Here is a 20,122-nt window from a genome sequence, read left to right as displayed (position 1 = left end):
TTTTGTAAAACAATAAAAATGTGCTCCAGGTGAGGCTCGAACTCACAGCCTCTGCATCTCCTACTGTTTTTAGGTACAGCTCACTAACCGATTGCACCACTGGAGCTTGTGATTTAGATATTTGTGACAAAAATTTCCCGTTGCGAATTTCTACTGATATTATGTTTTGTAACACAATAATAATGTGCTCCAGGTGAAGCTCGAACTCACAGCCTCTGCATCTCATACTGTTTATAAGTACAGCGCGCTAACCGATTGCGCCACTGGAGCTTGTGGTTTAGATATTTGTGACAAAAATTTGCCATTCCGAATTTCTACTAACATAATGTTTTGTAACACAATAAAAGTATGGTCCAGGTGAGGCTCGAACTCACAGTCTCTGCATGTCATACTGATTATAAGTTCAGCGCACTTACCAATTGCATGACTGGAGCTTGAGATTAAGGTACAAATCACCAAATTTTTCCATTGCGACTTTCTACTAACATTATGTTTTGTAAAACAATAAAAATGTGCTCCAGGTGAGGCTCGAACTCACAGCCTCTGCATCTCATACTGTTTTTAAATACAGCTCACTAACCAATTGCACCACTGGAGCTTGTGATTTCGGTATTTGTGACAAACTTTTCCCATTGCGAGTTTCTACTAACATTTTGTTTTGTAACCCAATAAAAATGTGGTCAAGGTGAGGCTCGAACTTACAGCCTCTGCATCTCATACTGTTTATAAGTACAGCGCACTAACCGATTGCACCACTGGAGCTTGTGGTTTAGATATTTGTGAGAAAATTTTCCCATTACGACTTCCTACTATCATAATGTTTTGTCACACAATAAAAATGTGCTCCAGGTGAGGCTCGAACTCACAGCCTCTGCATGTCATACTGATTATAAGATCAGCACACCAAACATTTGCATGACTGGAGCTTGTGATTTGGGTACAATTCACCAAATATTTCCTTTGCGAATTTCTACTAACATCATGTTTTGTAACACAATAATAATGTGCTCTAGGTGAAGCTCGAACTCACAGCCTCTGCATCTCATACTGTTTATAAGTACAGCGCGCTAACCGATTGCGCCACTGGAGCTTGTGGTTTAGATATTTGTGACAAAAATTTTCCATTGCGAATTTCCACTAACATCATGTTTTGTAACACAATAAAGTTTTGCTCCAGGTGAGGCTCGAACTCACAGCCTCTGCATCTCATACTGTTTATAAGGACAGCGCACTAACCGATTGCACCACTGGAGCTTGTGGTTTAGATATTTGTGACAGAATTTTCCGATTACGACTTCCTACTAACATTATGTTTTGTAACACAATAAAAATGTGCTCCAGGTGAGGCTCGAACTCACAGCCTCTGCATCTCATACTGTTTATAAGTACAGCGCGCTAACCGATTGCGCCACTGGAGCTTGTGGTTAAGATATTTGTGACAAAAATTTGCCATTCCGAATTTCTACTAACATTATGTTTTGTAAAACAATAAAATTGTGCTCCAGGTGAAGCTCGAACTCAAAGTCTCTGCATGTCATACTGATTATAAGTTCAGCGCACTAACCAATTGCATGACTGCAGCTTGAGATTAAGGTACAAATCACCAAATTTTTCCATTGCGACTTTCTACTAATATTATGTTTTGTAAAACAATAAAAATGTGCTCCAGGTGAGGCTCGAACTCACAGCCTCTGCATCTCCTACTGTTTTTAGGTACAGCTCACTAACCGATTGCACCACTGGAGCTTGTGATTTAGATATTTGTGACAAAAATTTCCCGTTGCGAATTTCTACTGATATTATGTTTTGTAACACAATAATAATGTGCTCCAGGTGAAGCTCGAACTCACAGCCTCTGCATCTCATACTGTTTATAAGTACAGCGCGCTAACCGATTGCACCACTGGAGCTTGTGGTTGATATATTTGTGACAGAAATTTGCCATTCCGATTTTCTACTGACATTATGTTTTGTAAAACAATAAAAATGTGCTCCAGGTGAGGCTCGAACTCACAGTCTCTGCATGTCATACTGATTATAAGTTCAGCGCACTAACCAATTGCACCACTGGAGCTTGTGATTTAGATATTTGTGACAAAAGTTTCCCGTTGCGAATTTCTACTAACATTATGTTTTGTAACACAATAATAATGTGCTCCAGGTGAGGCTCGAACTCTCAGCCTCTGCATCTCCTACTGTTTTTAGGTACAGCTCACTAACCGATTGCACCACTGGAGCTTGTGATTTAGATATTTGTGACAAAAATTTCCCGTTGCGAATTTCTACTGATATTATGTTTTGTAACACAATAATAATGTGCTCCAGGTGAGGCTCGAACTCACAGCCTCTGCATCTCATACTGTTTATAAGTACAGCGCACTAACCGATTGCGCCACTGGAGCTTGTGGTTTAGAAATTTGTGACAAAAACTTGCCATTCCGATTTTCTACTAACATAATGTTTTGTAACACAATAAAAGTATGGTCCAGGTGAGGCTCGAACTCAGAGTCTCTGCATGTCATACTGATTATAAGTTCAGCGCACTTACCAATTGCATGACTGGAGCTTGAGATTAAGGTACAAATCACCAAATTTTTCCATTGCGACTTTCTACTAACATTATGTTTTGTAAAACAATAAAAATGTGCTCCAGGTGAGGCTCGAACTCACAGCCTCTGCATCTCATACTGTTTTTAAATACAGCTCACTAACCAATTGCACCACTGGAGCTTGTGATTTCGGTATTTGTGACAAACTTTTCCCATTGCAAGTTTCTACTAACATTTTGTTTTGTAACCCAATAAAAATGTGGTCAAGGTGAGGCTCGAACTTACAGCCTCTGCATCTCATACTGTTTATAAGTACAGCGCACTAACCGATTGCACCACTGGAGCTTGTGGTTTAGATATTTGTGAGAAAATTTTCCCATTACGACTTCCTACTATCATAATGTTTTGTCACACAATAAAAATGTGCTCCAGGTGAGGCTCGAACTCACAGCCTCTGCATGTCATACTGATTATAAGATCAGCACACCAAACATTTGCATGACTGGAGCTTGTGATTTGGGTACAATTCACCAAATATTTCCTTTGCGAATTTCTACTAACATCATGTTTTGTAACACAATAATAATGTGCTCTAGGTGAAGCTCGAACTCACAGCCTCTGCATCTCATACTGTTTATAAGTACAGCGCGCTAACCGATTGCGCCACTGGAGCTTGTGGTTTAGATATTTGTGACAAAATTTTCCATTGCGAATTTCCACTAACATCATGTTTTGTAACACAATAAAGTTTTGCTCCAGGTGAGGCTCGATCTCACAGCCTCTGCATCTCATACTGTTTTTAAGTACAGCGCACTAACCGATTGCGCCACTGGAGCTTGTGCTTTAGATCTTTGTGGCAAATTTTTCCAATTGCGACTTTCTACTAACATTATGTTTTGTAACACAATAATAATGTGCTCGCGGTGAGGCTCAATCTCACAGCCTCTGCATCTCATACTGTTTATAAGTACAGCGCGCTAACCGATTGCACCACTGGAGCTTGTGATTTGGGTACAAATCACCAAATTTTTCCATTGCAAATTTTACTGACACTATGTTTTGTAAAACAATAAAAATGTGCTCCAGGTGAGGCTCGAACTCACAGCCTCTGCATCTCATACTGTTTATAAGTACAGCGCGCTAACCGATTGCACCACTGGAGCTTGTGGTTTAGATATTTGTGACAAAAGTTTTCCATTGCGAATTTCCACTAACATCATGTTTTGTAACACAATAAAGTTTTGCTCCAGGTGAGGCTCGAACTCACAGCCTCTGCATCTCATACTGTTTATAAGGACAGCGCACTAACCGATTGCACCACTGGAGCTTGTGGTTTAGATATTTGTGACAGAATTTTCCGATTACGACTTCCTACTAACATTATGTTTTGTAACACAATAATAATGTGCTCCAGGTGAGGCTCGAACTCACAGCCTCTGCATCTCATACTGTTTATAAGTACAGCGCGCTAACCGATTGCGCCACTGGAGCTTGTGGTTGAGATATTTGTGACAAAAATTTGCCATTCCGAATTTCTACTAACATTATGTTTTGTAAAACAATAAAATTGTGCTCCAGGTGAAGCTCGAACTCAAAGTCTCTGCATGTCATACTGATTATAAGTTCAGCGCACTAACCAATTGCATGACTGCAGCTTGAGATTAAGGTACAAATCACCAAATTTTTCCATTGCGACTTTCTACTAATATTATGTTTTGTAAAACAATAAAAATGTGCTCCAGGTGAGGCTCGAACTCACAGCCTCTGCATCTCCTACTGTTTTTAGGTACAGCTCACTAACCGATTGCACCACTGGAGCTTGTGATTTAGATATTTGTGACAAAAATTTCCCGTTGCGAATTTCTACTGATATTATGTTTTGTAACACAATAATAATGTGCTCCAGGTGAAGCTCGAACTCACAGCCTCTGCATCTCATACTGTTTATAAGTACAGCGCGCTAACCGATTGCGCCACTGGAGCTTGTGGTTTAGATATTTGTGACAAAAATTTGCCATTCCGAATTTCTACTAACATAATGTTTTGTAACACAATAAAAGTATGGTCCAGGTGAGGCTCGAACTCACAGTCTCTGCATGTCATACTGATTATAAGTTCAGCGCACTTACCAATTGCATGACTGGAGCTTGAGATTAAGGTACAAATCACCAAATTTTTCCATTGCGACTTTCTACTAACATTATGTTTTGTAAAACAATAAAAATGTGCTCCAGGTGAGGCTCGAACTCACAGCCTCTGCATCTCATACTGTTTTTAAATACAGCTCACTAACCAATTGCACCACTGGAGCTTGTGATTTCGGTATTTGTGACAAACTTTTCCCATTGCGAGTTTCTACTAACATTTTGTTTTGTAACCCAATAAAAATGTGGTCAAGGTGAGGCTCGAACTTACAGCCTCTGCATCTCATACTGTTTATAAGTACAGCGCACTAACCGATTGCACCACTGGAGCTTGTGGTTTAGATATTTGTGAGAAAATTTTCCCATTACGACTTCCTACTATCATAATGTTTTGTCACACAATAAAAATGTGCTCCAGGTGAGGCTCGAACTCACAGCCTCTGCATGTCATACTGATTATAAGATCAGCACACCAAACATTTGCATGACTGGAGCTTGTGATTTGGGTACAATTCACCAAATATTTCCTTTGCGAATTTCTACTAACATCATGTTTTGTAACACAATAATAATGTGCTCTAGGTGAAGCTCGAACTCACAGCCTCTGCATCTCATACTGTTTATAAGTACAGCGCGCTAACCGATTGCGCCACTGGAGCTTGTGGTTTAGATATTTGTGACAAAAATTTTCCATTGCGAATTTCCACTAACATCATGTTTTGTAACACAATAAAGTTTTGCTCCAGGTGAGGCTCGATCTCACAGCCTCTGCATGTCATACTGTTTTTAAGTACAGCGCACTAACCGATTGCGCCACTGGAGCTTGTGCTTTAGATCTTTGTGGCAAATTTTTCCAATTGCGACTTTCTACTAACATTATGTTTTGTAACACAATAATAATGTGCTCGCGGTGAGGCTCGATCTCACAGCCTCTGCATCTCATACTGTTTATAAGTACAGCGCGCTAACCGATTGCACCACTGGAGCTTGTGATTTGGGTACAAATCACCAAATTTTTCCATTGCAAATTTTACTGACACTATGTTTTGTAAAACAATAAAAATGTGCTCCAGGTGAGGCTCGAACTCACAGCTTCTGCATCTCATACTGTTTATAAGTACAGCGCGCTAACCGATTGCACCACTGGAGCTTGTGGTTTAGATATTTGTGACAAAAGTTTTCCATTGCGAATTTCCACTAACATCATGTTTTGTAACACAATAAAGTTTTGCTCCAGGTGAGGCTCGAACTCACAGCCTCTGCATCTCATACTGTTTATAAGGACAGCGCACTAACCGATTGCACCACTGGAGCTTGTGGTTTAGATATTTGTGACAGAATTTTCCGATTACGACTTCCTACTAACATTATGTTTTGTAACACAATAATAATGTGCTCCAGGTGAGGCTCGAACTCACAGCCTCTGCATCTCATACTGTTTATAAGTACAGCGCGCTAACCGATTGCGCCACTGGAGCTTGTGGTTGAGATATTTGTGACAAAAATTTGCCATTCCGAATTTCTACTAACATTATGTTTTGTAAAACAATAAAATTGTGCTCCAGGTGAAGCTCGAACTCAAAGTCTCTGCATGTCATACTGATTATAAGTTCAGCGCACTAACCAATTGCATGACTGCAGCTTGAGATTAAGGTACAAATCACCAAATTTTTCCATTGCGACTTTCTACTAATATTATGTTTTGTAAAACAATAAAAATGTGCTCCAGGTGAGGCTCGAACTCACAGCCTCTGCATCTCCTACTGTTTTTAGGTACAGCTCACTAACCGATTGCACCACTGGAGCTTGTGATTTAGATATTTGTGACAAAAATTTCCCGTTGCGAATTTCTACTGATATTATGTTTTGTAACACAATAATAATGTGCTCCAGGTGAAGCTCGAACTCACAGCCTCTGCATCTCATACTGTTTATAAGTACAGCGCGCTAACCGATTGCGCCACTGGAGCTTGTGGTTTAGATATTTGTGACAAAAATTTGCCATTCCGAATTTCTACTAACATAATGTTTTGTAACACAATAAAAGTATGGTCCAGGTGAGGCTCGAACTCACAGTCTCTGCATGTCATACTGATTATAAGTTCAGCGCACTTACCAATTGCATGACTGGAGCTTGAGATTAAGGTACAAATCACCAAATTTTTCCATTGCGACTTTCTACTAACATTATGTTTTGTAAAACAATAAAAATGTGCTCCAGGTGAGGCTCGAACTCACAGCCTCTGCATCTCATACTGTTTTTAAATACAGCTCACTAACCAATTGCACCACTGGAGCTTGTGATTTCGGTATTTGTGACAAACTTTTCCCATTGCGAGTTTCTACTAACATTTTGTTTTGTAACCCAATAAAAATGTGGTCAAGGTGAGGCTCGAACTTACAGCCTCTGCATCTCATACTGTTTATAAGTACAGCGCACTAACCGATTGCACCACTGGAGCTTGTGGTTTAGATATTTGTGAGAAAATTTTCCCATTACGACTTCCTACTATCATAATGTTTTGTCACACAATAAAAATGTGCTCCAGGTGAGGCTCGAACTCACAGCCTCTGCATGTCATACTGATTATAAGATCAGCACACCAAACATTTGCATGACTGGAGCTTGTGATTTGGGTACAATTCACCAAATATTTCCTTTGCGAATTTCTACTAACATCATGTTTTGTAACACAATAATAATGTGCTCTAGGTGAAGCTCGAACTCACAGCCTCTGCATCTCATACTGTTTATAAGTACAGCGCGCTAACCGATTGCGCCACTGGAGCTTGTGGTTTAGATATTTGTGACAAAAATTTTCCATTGCGAATTTCCACTAACATCATGTTTTGTAACACAATAAAGTTTTGCTCCAGGTGAGGCTCGATCTCACAGCCTCTGCATGTCATACTGTTTTTAAGTACAGCGCACTAACCGATTGCACCACTGGAGCTTGTGCTTTAGATCTTTGTGGCAAATTTTTCCAATTGCGACTTTCTACTAACATTATGTTTTGTAACACAATAATAATGTGCTCGCGGTGAGGCTCGATCTCACAGCCTCTGCATCTCATACTGTTTATAAGTACAGCGCGCTAACCGATTGCACCACTGGAGCTTGTGATTTGGGTACAAATCACCAAATTTTTCCATTGCAAATTTTACTGACACTATGTTTTGTAAAACAATAAAAATGTGCTCCAGGTGAGGCTCGAACTCACAGCCTCTGCATCTCATACTGTTTATAAGTACAGCGCGCTAACCGATTGCACCACTGGAGCTTGTGGTTTAGATATTTGTGACAAAAGTTTTCCATTGCGAATTTCCACTAACATCATGTTTTGTAACACAATAAAGTTTTGCTCCAGGTGAGGCTCGAACTCACAGCCTCTGCATCTCATACTGTTTATAAGGACAGCGCACTAACCGATTGCACCACTGGAGCTTGTGGTTTAGATATTTGTGACAGAATTTTCCGATTACGACTTCCTACTAACATTATGTTTTGTAACACAATAATAATGTGCTCCAGGTGAGGCTCGAACTCACAGCCTCTGCATCTCATACTGTTTATAAGTACAGCGCGCTAACCGATTGCGCCACTGGAGCTTGTGGTTGAGATATTTGTGACAAAAATTTTCCATTCCGAATTTCTACTAACATTATGTTTTGTAAAACAATAAAATTGTGCTCCAGGTGAAGCTCGAACTCAAAGTCTCTGCATGTCATACTGATTATAAGTTCAGCGCACTAACCAATTGCATGACTGCAGCTTGAGATTAAGGTACAAATCACCAAATTTTTCCATTGCGACTTTCTACTAATATTATGTTTTGTAAAACAATAAAAATGTGCTCCAGGTGAGGCTCGAACTCACAGCCTCTGCATCTCCTACTGTTTTTAGGTACAGCTCACTAACCGATTGCACCACTGGAGCTTGTGATTTAGATATTTGTGACAAAAATTTCCCGTTGCGAATTTCTACTGATATTATGTTTTGTAACACAATAATAATGTGCTCCAGGTGAAGCTCGAACTCACAGCCTCTGCATCTCATACTGTTTATAAGTACAGCGCGCTAACCGATTGCGCAACTGGAGCTTGTGGTTTAGATATTTGTGACAAAAATTTGCCTTTCCGAATTTCTACTAACATTATGTTTTGTAACACAATAGAAGTGTGGTCCAGGTGAGGCTCGAACTCACAGTCTCTGCATGTCATACTGATTATAAGTTCAGCGCACTTACCAATTGCATGACTGGAGCTTGAGATTAAGGTACAAATCACCAAAATTTTCCATTGCGACTTTCTACTAACATTATGTTTTGTAAAACAATAAAAATGTGCTCAAGGTGAGGCTCGAACTCACAGCCTCTGCATCTCATACTGTTTTTAAGTACAGCTCACTAACCAATTGCACCACTGGAGCTTGTGATTTCGGTATTTGTGACAAACTTTTCCCATTGCGACTTTCTACTAACATTTTGTTTTGTAACACAATTATAATGTGCTCCAGGTGAAGCTCGAACTCACAGCCTCTGCATCTCATACTGATTATAAGATTAGCACACTAACCATTTGCATGACTGGAGCTTGTTATTTGGGTACAATTCACCAAATATTTCCATTGCGAATTTCTACTAACATCGTGTTTTGTAACACAATAATAATGTGCTCCAGGTGAGGCTCGAACTCACAGCATCTGCATCTCATACTGTTTTTAAGTACAGCGCACTAACCGATTGCACCACTGGAGCTTGTGGTTTAGATATTTGTGACAAAACTTTCCCATTACGACTTTCTACTATCATAATGTTTTGTAACACAATAAAAATGTGCTCCAGGTGAGGCTCGAACTCACAGCCTCTGCATCTCATACTGTTTATAAGTACAACGCGCTAACCGATTGCACCACTGGAGCTTGTGGTTTAGATATTTGTGACAAAAATTTGCCATTGCGAATTTCCACTAACATTATGTTTTGTAACACAATAAAGTTTTGCTTCAGGTGAGGCTCGAACTCACAGCCTCTGCATCTCATACTGTTTATAAGTACAGCGCGCTAACCGATTGCGCCACTGGAGCTTGCGGTTGAGATATTTGTGACAACAATTTGCCATTCCGAATTTCTACTAACATTATGTTTTGTAACACAATAAAAATGTGCTCCAGGTGAGGCTCGAACTCACAGTCTCTGCATGTCATACTGATTATAAGTTCAGCGCACTTACCAATTGCATGACTGGAGCTTGAGATTAAGGTACAAATCACCAAAATTTTCCATTGCGACTTTCTACTAACATTATGTTTCGTAAAACAATAAACATGTGCTGCAGGTGAGGCTCGAACTCACAGCCTCTGCATCTCATACTGTTTTTAAGTACAGCTCACTAACCAATTGCACCACTGGAGCTTGTGATTTCGGTATTTGTGACAAACTTTTCCCATTCCGACTTTCTACTAACATTTTGTTTTGTAACCCAATAAAAATGTGATCAAGGTGAGGCTCGAACTCACAGCCTCTGCATCTCATACTGTTTATAAGTACAGCACGCTAACCGATTGCGCCACTGGAGCTTGTGGTTTAGATATTTGTGACAAAATTTTCCCATTACGACTTCCTACTATCATAATGTTTTGTCACACAATAAAATTGTGCTCCAGGTGAGGCTCGAACTCACAGCCTCTGCATCTCATACTGTTTATAAGGACAGCGCACTAACCGATTGCACCACTGGAGCTTGTGGTTTAGATATTTGTGACAGAATTTTCCGATTACGACTTCCTACTAACATTATGTTTTGTAACACAATAATAATGTGCTCCAGGTGAGGCTCGAACTCACAGCCTCTGCATCTCATACTGTTTATAAGTACAGCGCGCTAACCGATTGCGCCACTGGAGCTTGTGGTTGAGATATTTGTGACAAAAATTTGCCATTCCGAATTTCTACTAACATTATGTTTTGTAAAACAATAAAATTGTGCTCCAGGTGAAGCTCGAACTCAAAGTCTCTGCATGTCATACTGATTATAAGTTCAGCGCACTAACCAATTGCATGACTGCAGCTTGAGATTAAGGTACAAATCACCAAATTTTTCCATTGCGACTTTCTACTAATATTATGTTTTGTAAAACAATAAAAATGTGCTCCAGGTGAGGCTCGAACTCACAGCCTCTGCATCTCCTACTGTTTTTAGGTACAGCTCACTAACCGATTGCACCACTGGAGCTTGTGATTTAGATATTTGTGACAAAAATTTCCCGTTGCGAATTTCTACTGATATTATGTTTTGTAACACAATAATAATGTGCTCCAGGTGAAGCTCGAACTCACAGCCTCTGCATCTCATACTGTTTATAAGTACAGCGCGCTAACCGATTGCGCAACTGGAGCTTGTGGTTTAGAAATTTGTGACAAAAATTTGCCTTTCCGAATTTCTACTAACATTATGTTTTGTAACACAATAGAAGTGTGGTCCAGGTGAGGCTCGAACTCACAGTCTCTGCATGTCATACTGATTATAAGTTCAGCGCACTTACCAATTGCATGACTGGAGCTTGAGATTAAGGTACAAATCACCAAAATTTTCCATTGCGACTTTCTACTAACATTATGTTTTGTAAAACAATAAAAATGTGCTCCAGGTGAGGCTCGAACTCACAGCCTCTGCATCTCATACTGTTTTTAAGTACAGCTCACTAACCAATTGCACCACTGGAGCTTGTGATTTCGGTATTTGTGACAAACTTTTCCCATTCCGACTTTCTACTAACATTTTGTTTTGTAACCCAATAAAAATGTGGTCAAGGTGAGGCTCGAACTCACAGCCTCTGCATCTCATACTGTTTATAAGTACAGCGCACTAACCGATTGCGCCACTGGAGCTTGTGGTTTAGATATTTGTGACAAAATTTTCCCATTACGACTTCCTACTATCATAATGTTTTGTCACACAATAAAATTGTGCTCCAGGTGAGGCTCGAACGCACAGCCTCTGCATGTCATACTGATTATAAGATTAGCACACTAACCATTTGCATGACTGGAGCTTGTTATTTGGGTACAATTCACCAAATATTTCCATTGCGAATTTCTACTAACATCGTGTTTTGTAACACAATAATAATGTGCTCCAGGTGAGGCTCCAACTCACAGCATCTGCATCTCATACTGTTTATAAGTACAGCGCACTAACCGATTGCACCACTGGAGCTTGTGGTTTAGATATTTGTGACAAAGTTTTCCCATTACGACTTTCTACTAACATAATGTTTGTAACACAATAAAAATGTGGTCCAGGTGAGGCTCGAACTCACAGCCTCTGCATCTCATACTGTTTATAAGTACAGCGCACTAACCGATTGCGCCACTGGAGCTTGTGGTTTAGATATTTGTGACAAAGATTTGCCATTGCGAATTTCCACTAACATTATGTTTTGTAACACAATAAAGTTTTGCTCCAGGTGAGGCTCGATCTCACAGCCTCTGCATCTCCTACTGTTTATAAGTACAGCGCGCTAACCGATTGCGCCACTGTAGCTTGTGGTTTAGATATTTGTGACAGAATTTTCCGATTACGACTTCCTACTAACATTATGTTTTGTAACACAATAATAATGTGCTCCAGGTGAGGCTCGAACTCACAGCCTCTGCATCTCATATTGTTTATAAGTAGAGCGCGCTAACCGATTGCGCCACTGGAGCTTGCGGTTGAGATATTTGTGACAGAATTTTCCGATTACGACTTCCTACTAACATTATGTTTTGTAACACAATAATAATGTGCTCCAGGTGAGGCTCGAACCCACAGCCTCTGCATCTCATACTGTTTATAAGTACAGCGCACTAACCGATTGCACCACTGGAGCTTGCGATTTAGATATTTGTGACAAAAATTTCCCGTTGCGAATTTCTACTGATATTATGTTTTGTAACACAATAATAATGTTCTCCAGGTGAAGCTCGAACTCACAGCCTCTGCATCTCATACTGTTTATAAGTACAGCGCACTAACCGATTGCGCCACTGGAGCTTGTGGTTTAGATATTTGTGACAAAGATTTGCCATTGCGAATTTCCACTAACATTATGTTTTGTAACACAATAAAGTTTTGCTCCAGGTGAGGCTCGATCTCACAGCCTCTGCATCTCCTACTGTTTATAAGTACAGCGCGCTAACCGATTGCGCCACTGTAGCTTGTGGTTTAGATATTTGTGACAGAATTTTCCGATTACGACTTCCTACTAACATTATGTTTTGTAACACAATAATAATGTGCTCCAGGTGAGGCTCGAACTCACAGCCTCTGCATCTCATATTGTTTATAAGTAGAGCGCGCTAACCGATTGCGCCACTGGAGCTTGCGGTTGAGATATTTGTGACAACAATTTGCCATTCCGAATTTCTACTAACATTATGTTTTGTAACACAATAAAAATGTGCTCCAGGTGAGGCTCGAACTCACAGCCTCTGCATGTCATACTGATTATAAGTTCAGCGCACTTACCATTTGCATGACTGGAGCTTGAGATTTAGGTACAAATCACCAAATTTTTCCATTGCGACTTTCTACTAACATTATGTTTTGTAAAACAATAAAAATGTGCTCCAGGTGAGGCTCGAACTCACAGCCTTTGCATCTCATACTGTTTTTAAGTACAGCTCACTAACCAATTGCACCACTGGAGCGTGTGATTTCGGTATTTGTGACAAACTTTTCCCATTGCGACTTTCTACTAACATTTTGTTTTGTAACCCAATAAAAATGTGGTCAAGGTGAGGCTCGAACTCACAGCCTCTGCATCTCATACTGTTTATAAGTACAGCGCGCTAACCGATTGCACCACTGGAGCTTGTGGTTTAGATATTTGTGACAAAAATTTACCATTGCGAATTTCTACTACCATTATGTTTTGTAACACAATAAATTTGTGCTCCAGGTGAGGCTCGAACTCACAGCCTCTGCATGTCATACTGATTATAAGATCAGCACACTAACCATTTGCATGACTGGAGCTTGTGATTTGGGTACAATTCACCAAATATTTCCATTGCGAATTTCTACTAACATCATGTTTTGTAACACAATAATAATGTGCTCCAGGTGAGGCTGTTTATAAGTACAGAGCACTAACCGATTGCGCCACTGGAGCTTGTGGTTTAGATAGTTGTGACAAAGTTTTCCCATTACGACTTTCTACTATCATAATGTTTTGTAACACAATAAAATTGTGCTCCAGGTGAGGCTCGAACTCACAGCCTCTGCATCTCATACTGTTTTAAGTACAGCTCACTAACCAATTGCACCACTGGAGCTTGTGATTTCGGTATTTGTGACAAACTTTTCCCATTGCGACTTTCTACTAACATTATGTTTTGTAACACAATAATAATGTGCTCCAGGTGAGGCTCGAACTCACAGCCTCTGCATCTCATACTGTTTATAAGTACAGCGCACTAACCGATTGCACCACTGGAGCTTGTGGTTTAGATATTTGTGAGAAAATTTTCCCATTACGACTTCCTACTATCATAATGTTTTGTCACACAATAAAAATGTGCTCCAGGTGAGGCTCGAACTCACAGCCTCTGCATGTCATACTGATTATAAGATCAGCACACCAAACATTTGCATGACTGGAGCTTGTGATTTGGGTACAATTCACCAAATATTTCCTTTGCGAATTTCTACTAACATCATGTTTTGTAACACAATAATAATGTGCTCCAGGTGAAGCTCGAACTCACAGCCTCTGCATCTCATACTGTTTATAAGTACAGCGCGCTAACCGATTGCGCCACTGGAGCTTGTGGTTTGGATATTTGTGACAAAAATTTTCCATTGCGAATTTCCACTAACATCATGTTTTGTAACACAATAAAGTTTTGCTCCAGGTGAGGCTCGAAGTCACAGCCTCTGCATCTCATACTGTTTATAAGGACAGCGCACTAACCGATTGCACCACTGGAGCTTGTGGTTTAGATATTTATAACAGAATTTTCCGATTACGACTTCCTACTAACATTATGTTTTGTAACACAATAATAATGTGCTCCAGGTGAGGCTCGATCTCACAGCCTCTGCATCTCATACTGTTTATAAGTACAGCGCGCTATCCGATTGCGCCACTGGTGCTTGTGGTTGAGATATTTGTGACAAAAATTTGCCATTCCGATTTTCTACTAACATTATGTTTTTTAAAACAATAAAAATGTGCTCCAGGTGAGGCTCGAACTCACAGCCTCTGCATCTCATACTGTTTATAAGTACAGCGCGCTTACCGATTGCACCACTGGAGCTTGTGGTTTAGATATTTGTGACAAAATTTTCCCATTACGACTTCCTACTATCATAATGTTTTGTCACACAATAAAAATGTGCTCCAGGTGAGGCTCGAACTCACAGCCTCTGCATCTCATACTGTTTATAAGTACAGCGCGCTAACCGATTGCACCACTGGAGCTTGCGGTTTAGATATTTGTGACCAAATTTTGCCATTGCAAACTTCTACAACCATTATGTTTTGTAACACAATAAAATTGTGCTCCAAGTTAGGCTCGAACGCACAGCCTCTGCATGTCATCCTGATTAAAAGATTAGCACACTAACCATTTGCATGACTGGAGCTTGTTATTTGGGTACAATTCACCAAATATTTCCATTGCGAATTTCTACTAACATCATGTTTTGTAACACAATAATAATGTGCTCCAGGTGAGGCTCGAACTCTCAGCCTCTGCATCTCATACTGTTTATAAGTACAGCGCACTAACCGATTGCACCACTGGAGCTTGTGGTTTAGATATTTGTGACAAAGTTTTCCCATTACGACTTTCCACTAACATAATGTTTGTAACACAATAAAAATGTGGTCCAGGTGAGGCTCGAACTCACAGCCTCTGCATCTCATACTGTTTATAAGTACAGCGCGCTAACCAATTGCACCACTGGAGCTTGTGGTTTAGATATTTGTGACAGAATTTTCCGATTACGACTTCCTACTAACATTATGTTTTGTAACACAATAATAATGTGCTCCAGGTGAGGCTCGAACTCACAGCCTCTGCATCTCATACTGTTTATAAGTACAGCGCACTAACCGATTGCACCACTGGAGCTTGTGATTTAGATATTTGTGACAAAAATTTCCCGTTGCGAATTTCTACTGATATTATGTTTTGTAACACAATAATAATGTGCTCCAGGTGAGGCTCGAACTCACAGCCTCTGCATCTCATACTGTTTATAAGTACAGCGCGCTAACCGATTGCACCACTGGAGCTTGTGGTTTAGATATTTGTGGCAAAATTTTCCCATTACGACTTCCTACTATCATAATGTTTTGTCACACAATAAAAATGTGCTCCAGGTGAGGCTCGAACTCACAGCCTCTGCATCTCATACTGTTTATAAGTACAGCGCGCTAACCGATTGCACCACTGGAGCTTGCGGTTTAGATATTTGTGACCAAATTTTGCCATTGCAAACTTCTACAACCATTATGTTTTGTAACACAATAAAATTGTGCTCCAAGTTAGGCTCGAACGCACAGCCTCTGCATGTCATCCTGATTAAAAGATTAGCACACTAACCATTTGCATGACTGGAGCTTGTTATTTGGGTACAATTCACCAAATATTTCCATTGCGAATTTCTACTAACATCATGTTTTGTAACACAATAATAATGTGCTCCAGGTGAGGCTCGGACTCACAGCCTCTGCATCTCATACTGTTTATAAGTACAGCGCACTAACCGATTGCACCACTGGAGCTTGTGGTTTAGATATTTGGGACAAAAATTTGCCATTGCGAATTTTTACTAACATTATGTTTTATAACACAATAAAAATGTGCTCCAGGTGAGGCTCGAACTCACAGCCTCTGCATGTCATACTGATTATAAGATCAGCACACTAACCATTTGCACGACTGGAGGTTGTGATTTGGGTACAAATCACCAAATTTTTCCATTGCAAACTTCTACTGACACTATGTTTTGTAACACAATAAAAATGTGCTCCAGGTGAGGCTCGACCTCACAGCCTCTGCATCTCATACTGTTTATAAGTACAGCGCGCTAAACGATTGCGCCACTGGAGCTTGTGGTTTAGATATTTGTGACAAAATTTTCCCATTACGACTTTCTACTATCATAATGTTTTGTAACACAATAAAAATGTGCTCCAGGTGAGGCTCGAACTCACAGTCTCTGCATGTCATACTGATTATAAGTTCAGCGCACGAACCAATTGCATGACTGGAGCTTGAGATTTAGGAACAAATCACCAAATTTTTCCATTGCGACTTTCTACTAATATTATGTTTTGTAAAACAATAAAAATGTGCTCCAGGTGAGGCTCGACCTCACAGCCTCTGCATCTCATACTGTTTATAAGTACAGCGCGCTAAACGATTGCACCACTGGAGCTTGTGGTTTAGATATTTGTGACAAAAATTTCGAGTTGCGAATTTCTACTGATATTATGTTTTGTAACACAATTATAATGTGCTCCAGGTGAAGCTCGAACTCACAGCCTCTGCATCTCATACTGTTTATAAGTACAGCGCACTAACCGATTGCGCCACTGGACCTTGTGGTTTAGATATTTGTGACAAAAATTTGCCATTGCGAATTTCCACTAACATTATGTTTTGTAACACAATAAAGTTTTGCTCCAGGTGAGGCTCGAACTCACAGCCTCTGCATCTCATACTGTTTATAAGTACAGCGCACTAACCGATTGCACCACTGGAGCTTGTGGTTTAGATATTTGTGGCAAATTTTTCCAATTACGAATTTCCACTAACATTATGTTTTGTAACACAATCAAGTTTTGCTCCATGTGAGGCTCGAATTCACAGCCTCTGCATCTCATACTGTTTATAAGTACAGCGCGCTAACCGATTGCGCCACTGGAGCTTGTGGTTTAGATATTTGTGACAAAATTTTCCGATTACGACTTCCTACTAACATTATGTTTTGTAACACAATAATAATGTGCTCCAGGTGAGGCTCGAACTCACAGCCTCTGCATCTCATACTGTTTATAAGTACAGCGCGCTAACCGATTGCGCCACTGGAGCTTGTGGTTTAGATATTTGTGACAAAATTTTCCGATTACGACTTCCTACTAACATTATGTTTTGTAACACAATAATAATGTGCTCCAGGTGAGGCTCGAACTCACAGCCTCTGCATCTCATACTGTTTATAAGTACAGCGCACTAACCGATTGCCCCACTGGAGCTTGTGGTTTAGATATTTGTGACAAAATTTTCCCTTCACGACTTCCTACTAATATTATGTTTTGTAACACAATAAAAATGTGCTCCAAGTGAGGCTCGAACTCACAGCCTCTGCATCTCATACTGTTTATAAGTACAGGGCACTAACCGATTGCACCACTGGAGCTTGTGGTTGAGATATTTGTGACAGAAATTTCCCATTGCGACTTTCTACTAACATTATGTTTTGTAACACAATAAAAATGTGCTCCAGGTGAGGCTCGAACTCACAGCCTCTGCATCTCATACTGTTTATAAGTACAGCGCGCTAACCGATTGCACCACTGGAGCTTGTGGTTTAGATATTTGTGACAAAACTTTGCCATTGCGAATTTTTACTAACATTATGTTTTGTAACACAATAAAAATGTGCTCCAGGTGAGGCTCGAACTCACAGCCTTTGCATGTCATACTGATTATAAGATTAGCACACTAACCATTTGCATGACTGGAGCTTGTTATTTGGGTACAATTCACCAAATATTTCCATTGCGAATTTCTACTAACATCGTGTTTTGTAACACAATAATAATGTGCTCCAGGTGAGGCTCCAACTCACAGCATCTGCATCTCATACTGTTTATAAGTACAGCGCACTAACCGATTGCACCACTGGAGCTTGTGGTTTAGATATTTGTGACAAAGTTTTCCCATTACGACTTTCCACTAACATAATGTTTGTAACACAATAAAAATGTGGTCCAGGTGAGGCTCGAACTCACAGCCTCTGCATCTCATACTGTTTATAAGTACAGCGCGCTAACCGATTGCGCCACTGTAGCTTGTGGTTTAGATATTTGTGACAGAATTTTCCGATTACGACTTCCTACTAACATTATGTTTTGTAACACAATAATAATGTGCTCCAGGTGAGGCTCGAACTCACAGCCTCTGCATCTCATACTGTTTATAAGTACAGCGCACTAACCGATTGCACCACTGGAGCTTGTGATTTAGATATTTGTGACAAAAATTTCCCGTTGCGAATTTCTACTGATATTATGTTTTGTAACACAATAATAATGTGCTCCAGGTGAAGCTCGAACTCACAGCCTCTGCATCTCATACTGTTTATAAGTACAGCGCACTAACCGATTGCGCCACTGGAGCTTGTGGTTTAGATATTTGTGACAAAGATTTGCCATTGCGAATTTCCACTAACATTATGTTTTGTAACACAATAAAGTTTTGCTCCAGGTGAGGCTCGATCTCACAGCCTCTGCATCTCCTACTGTTTGTAAGTACAGCGCGCTAACCGATTGCGCCACTGTAGCTTGTGGTTTAGATATTTGTGACAGAATTTTCCGATTACGACTTCCTACTAACATTATGTTTTGTAACACAATAATAATGTGCTCCAGGTGAGGCTCGAACTCACAGCCTCTGCATCTCATATTGTTTATAAGTACAGCGCGCTAACCGATTGCGCCACTGGAGCTTGCGGTTGAGATATTTGTGACAACAATTTGCCATTCCGAATTTCTACTAACATTATGTTTTGTAACACAATAAAAATGTGCTCCAGGTGAGGCTCGAACTCACAGCCTCTGCATGTCATACTGATTATAAGTTCAGCGCACTTACCATTTGCATGACTGGAGCTTGAGATTTAGGTACAAATCACCAAATTTTTCCATTGCGACTTTCTACTAACATTATGTTTTATAAAACAATAAAAATGTGCTCCAGGTGAGGCTCGAACTCACAGCCTTTGCATCTCATACTGTTTTTAAGTACAGCTCACTAACCAATTGCACCACTGGAGCTTGTGATTTCGGTATTTGTGACAAACTTTTCCCATTGCGACTTTCTACTAACATTTTGTTTTGTAACCCAATAAAAATGTGGTCAAGGTGAGGCTCGAACTCACAGCCTCTGCATCTCATACTGTTTATAAGTACAGCGCGCTAACCGATTGCACCACTGGAGCTAGTGGTTTAGATATTTGTGACAAAAATTTACCATTGCGAATTTCTACTACCATTATGTTTTGTAACACAATAAATTTGTGCTCCAGGTGAGGCTCGAACTCACAGCCTCTGCATGTCATACTGATTATAAGATCAGCACACTAACCATTTGCATGACTGGAGCTTGTGATTTGGGTACAATTCACCAAATATTTCCATTGCGAATTT

General features: G+C 40.1%; 20 non-coding genes across 20 annotated transcripts; all 20 read right to left on the bottom strand.

The window, feature by feature from the left end:
- Window positions 1-1,333: 1,333 nt before the first annotated feature.
- Trnai-uau (transfer RNA isoleucine (anticodon UAU)) lies at window positions 1,334-1,418 on the bottom strand. Its single transcript is given in 2 exon segments — window positions 1,334-1,369; window positions 1,381-1,418. It is a non-coding gene; the product is annotated as a tRNA-Ile (tRNA).
- Window positions 1,419-3,300: 1,882 nt separating this feature from the next.
- Trnal-uaa (transfer RNA leucine (anticodon UAA)) lies at window positions 3,301-3,385 on the bottom strand. The gene is given in 2 exon segments: window positions 3,301-3,336; window positions 3,348-3,385. It is a non-coding gene; the product is annotated as a tRNA-Leu (tRNA).
- Window positions 3,386-3,627: 242 nt separating this feature from the next.
- Window positions 3,628-3,712, bottom strand: Trnai-uau (transfer RNA isoleucine (anticodon UAU)). The gene is given in 2 exon segments: window positions 3,628-3,663; window positions 3,675-3,712. It is a non-coding gene; the product is annotated as a tRNA-Ile (tRNA).
- A 243-nt stretch (window positions 3,713-3,955) lies between these two features.
- Trnai-uau (transfer RNA isoleucine (anticodon UAU)) lies at window positions 3,956-4,040 on the bottom strand. The gene is given in 2 exon segments: window positions 3,956-3,991; window positions 4,003-4,040. It is a non-coding gene; the product is annotated as a tRNA-Ile (tRNA).
- A 1,391-nt stretch (window positions 4,041-5,431) lies between these two features.
- Trnal-uaa (transfer RNA leucine (anticodon UAA)) lies at window positions 5,432-5,516 on the bottom strand. Its single transcript is given in 2 exon segments — window positions 5,432-5,467; window positions 5,479-5,516. It is a non-coding gene; the product is annotated as a tRNA-Leu (tRNA).
- A 570-nt stretch (window positions 5,517-6,086) lies between these two features.
- On the bottom strand, window positions 6,087-6,171 carry Trnai-uau (transfer RNA isoleucine (anticodon UAU)). The gene is given in 2 exon segments: window positions 6,087-6,122; window positions 6,134-6,171. It is a non-coding gene; the product is annotated as a tRNA-Ile (tRNA).
- A 1,391-nt stretch (window positions 6,172-7,562) lies between these two features.
- Window positions 7,563-7,647, bottom strand: Trnal-uaa (transfer RNA leucine (anticodon UAA)). Its single transcript is given in 2 exon segments — window positions 7,563-7,598; window positions 7,610-7,647. It is a non-coding gene; the product is annotated as a tRNA-Leu (tRNA).
- Window positions 7,648-7,889: 242 nt separating this feature from the next.
- Trnai-uau (transfer RNA isoleucine (anticodon UAU)) lies at window positions 7,890-7,974 on the bottom strand. The gene is given in 2 exon segments: window positions 7,890-7,925; window positions 7,937-7,974. It is a non-coding gene; the product is annotated as a tRNA-Ile (tRNA).
- Window positions 7,975-8,217: 243 nt separating this feature from the next.
- Window positions 8,218-8,302, bottom strand: Trnai-uau (transfer RNA isoleucine (anticodon UAU)). The gene is given in 2 exon segments: window positions 8,218-8,253; window positions 8,265-8,302. It is a non-coding gene; the product is annotated as a tRNA-Ile (tRNA).
- A 1,063-nt stretch (window positions 8,303-9,365) lies between these two features.
- On the bottom strand, window positions 9,366-9,450 carry Trnal-uaa (transfer RNA leucine (anticodon UAA)). The gene is given in 2 exon segments: window positions 9,366-9,401; window positions 9,413-9,450. It is a non-coding gene; the product is annotated as a tRNA-Leu (tRNA).
- A 243-nt stretch (window positions 9,451-9,693) lies between these two features.
- On the bottom strand, window positions 9,694-9,778 carry Trnai-uau (transfer RNA isoleucine (anticodon UAU)). Its single transcript is given in 2 exon segments — window positions 9,694-9,729; window positions 9,741-9,778. It is a non-coding gene; the product is annotated as a tRNA-Ile (tRNA).
- A 735-nt stretch (window positions 9,779-10,513) lies between these two features.
- Trnai-uau (transfer RNA isoleucine (anticodon UAU)) lies at window positions 10,514-10,598 on the bottom strand. The gene is given in 2 exon segments: window positions 10,514-10,549; window positions 10,561-10,598. It is a non-coding gene; the product is annotated as a tRNA-Ile (tRNA).
- Window positions 10,599-14,911: 4,313 nt separating this feature from the next.
- Trnai-uau (transfer RNA isoleucine (anticodon UAU)) lies at window positions 14,912-14,996 on the bottom strand. The gene is given in 2 exon segments: window positions 14,912-14,947; window positions 14,959-14,996. It is a non-coding gene; the product is annotated as a tRNA-Ile (tRNA).
- Window positions 14,997-15,075: 79 nt separating this feature from the next.
- Window positions 15,076-15,160, bottom strand: Trnai-uau (transfer RNA isoleucine (anticodon UAU)). The gene is given in 2 exon segments: window positions 15,076-15,111; window positions 15,123-15,160. It is a non-coding gene; the product is annotated as a tRNA-Ile (tRNA).
- Window positions 15,161-15,894: 734 nt separating this feature from the next.
- On the bottom strand, window positions 15,895-15,979 carry Trnai-uau (transfer RNA isoleucine (anticodon UAU)). The gene is given in 2 exon segments: window positions 15,895-15,930; window positions 15,942-15,979. It is a non-coding gene; the product is annotated as a tRNA-Ile (tRNA).
- A 79-nt stretch (window positions 15,980-16,058) lies between these two features.
- Window positions 16,059-16,143, bottom strand: Trnai-uau (transfer RNA isoleucine (anticodon UAU)). Its single transcript is given in 2 exon segments — window positions 16,059-16,094; window positions 16,106-16,143. It is a non-coding gene; the product is annotated as a tRNA-Ile (tRNA).
- A 1,555-nt stretch (window positions 16,144-17,698) lies between these two features.
- On the bottom strand, window positions 17,699-17,783 carry Trnai-uau (transfer RNA isoleucine (anticodon UAU)). The gene is given in 2 exon segments: window positions 17,699-17,734; window positions 17,746-17,783. It is a non-coding gene; the product is annotated as a tRNA-Ile (tRNA).
- Window positions 17,784-18,190: 407 nt separating this feature from the next.
- Window positions 18,191-18,275, bottom strand: Trnai-uau (transfer RNA isoleucine (anticodon UAU)). The gene is given in 2 exon segments: window positions 18,191-18,226; window positions 18,238-18,275. It is a non-coding gene; the product is annotated as a tRNA-Ile (tRNA).
- An 898-nt stretch (window positions 18,276-19,173) lies between these two features.
- Window positions 19,174-19,258, bottom strand: Trnav-uac (transfer RNA valine (anticodon UAC)). Its single transcript is given in 2 exon segments — window positions 19,174-19,209; window positions 19,221-19,258. It is a non-coding gene; the product is annotated as a tRNA-Val (tRNA).
- Window positions 19,259-19,337: 79 nt separating this feature from the next.
- On the bottom strand, window positions 19,338-19,422 carry Trnai-uau (transfer RNA isoleucine (anticodon UAU)). Its single transcript is given in 2 exon segments — window positions 19,338-19,373; window positions 19,385-19,422. It is a non-coding gene; the product is annotated as a tRNA-Ile (tRNA).
- Between the last annotated feature and the right edge of the window lie 700 nt (window positions 19,423-20,122).

This window comes from Watersipora subatra, chromosome 1 (genome assembly GCF_963576615.1).
Source record: "Watersipora subatra chromosome 1, tzWatSuba1.1, whole genome shotgun sequence".
Taxonomy (NCBI): domain Eukaryota; kingdom Metazoa; phylum Bryozoa; class Gymnolaemata; order Cheilostomatida; family Watersiporidae; genus Watersipora; species Watersipora subatra.
Note: the sequence above shows the minus strand (reverse complement) of the source record. Positions and strands in the feature narration are given on the sequence as shown.